Source organism: Dipodomys spectabilis, unplaced genomic scaffold (genome assembly GCF_019054845.1).
Source record: "Dipodomys spectabilis isolate Male_0828 unplaced genomic scaffold, ASM1905484v1 ptg000474l, whole genome shotgun sequence".
Classification (NCBI taxonomy): Eukaryota; Metazoa; Chordata; class Mammalia; order Rodentia; family Heteromyidae; genus Dipodomys; species Dipodomys spectabilis.
This window is the reverse complement of record NW_024871151.1, coordinates 664,300-665,814: the sequence shown is the minus strand read 5'-3', so window position 1 is coordinate 665,814 and position 1,515 is coordinate 664,300. Positions and strand designations below refer to the sequence as shown.

The following is a 1,515-nucleotide window of genomic DNA, read 5'->3' as shown; positions in this document are numbered from 1 at the left end:
AATGATCATTATGACAAGTGCCTTTTGTAGAATAATTGAATTCCTCCTCCTACAAATCTCATGAACAACAAATATCTGGAATTATTTTGTTTTTGATATGTCAATCTTGACTTTATTCTTAAATGTGTGCTTATGTAAGAAACACATGGTTCTAAAATTTCACAATTCTTTTGAACTTATTTTTGTTGAATTGTCTAGTTTAAGAAAATCAATTACTCTTTATATATAAAAAATGTTTTGTGCTCAATTTGGCTGCACATACACTAAAATTGGAACATACAGAGAAGATTAACATGGTCCCTGCACAAGGATGATACACAAATTAGTGAATCATTCCATATTTTTAAAACAACAGATGCTGGAAGGGATATGGCCAGAAGGGAAGCCTACTGCATTCTTGGTGGGAGTGTAAACTTGTTCATCCACTTTGGAAAGCAGTTTGGAGGTTCCTCAAAAGACTCCACATAGAGCTCCCTATTATACAGCAATCCCACTTTTGGACATTCTCCCAAATGATCACAAACCAGTCCATACTAAAACACCAACACAACAATGTTTATTGTAGCATTATTTTCCATAGCTAAGATATGGAACCAACCCTGATGCTGCCAGGTAGAAGAATGGATCAAGAAAATGTTCTCTCTCTCTCTCTCTCTCTCTCTCTCTCTCTCTCTCTCTCTCTCTCTCTCTCTCTCTGTGTGTGTGTGTGTGTGTGTGTGTGTGTGTGAATGTACACTTACACAACCACTTTGGAAAGCAGTCTGGTGAGTCCTCAGAAAGATAAATATTGACCTTCCTTATGGCCCACTCATACCACTTCTAGGCATCTATCCTGAACAACAGGTACCAATATTCAAGGACAAATGCACTTCCATGTTTATTGCAGCACTGTTCACAATAGCCAGGATATGAAAACAACTCATATGTCCCACCAGAGATGAATGGATCAAAAAACTGTGGAAACTATACACAATGGAATATTTTCCAGCCATTAGAAAGGACAAAATAATGGCATTAGTAGGGAAATCAATCAAGCTACAGGAAATCATGTTGAGTGAGTTAAGCCAAAAGCAAAGAGACAAATGGCACATGGTCTCCGTGATAAGCAGATGTTAAATCCAAAATGTAAGGTGATATGCCAAAATTAACAACACTTAAGAAACCAAGAACTTCCACTCATCTGGTCGAATCATTACTAAATAACTCCATTCTCCCCTTCATATGTGCACACTGAAGGAAAACCAGGAGGATGACACAGAACTAGAAAGAATCAGGGAAAAACATACAACAGTGGGATCCATCAGCTGCACTGGACATTGACCAAAATGAACTAAGCAACTCAATGTCACTGGAGGGAGGGAGGGAACAAGTGGGAAAGAGGGAACAGCTGACGCTATGCAATACAAAAGAAATATACATATTTCAAAACAAAAAATTTACATATGGAAGAAATAACTCTATTGCAAAGCTCATAGAATTGATAAATGTTGTAGACCATAATAGACAATTTGCTCC

At 37.4% G+C, this 1,515-nt stretch overlaps 1 non-coding gene across 1 annotated transcript; it reads left to right on the top strand.

Moving 5' to 3' along the window:
- The first annotated feature begins 239 nt into the window (after window positions 1–239).
- Window positions 240–345, top strand: LOC122098320. Its single transcript, XR_006145724.1, has one exon. It is a non-coding gene; the product is annotated as a U6 spliceosomal RNA (small nuclear RNA).
- Window positions 346–1,515: the final 1,170 nt, after the last annotated feature.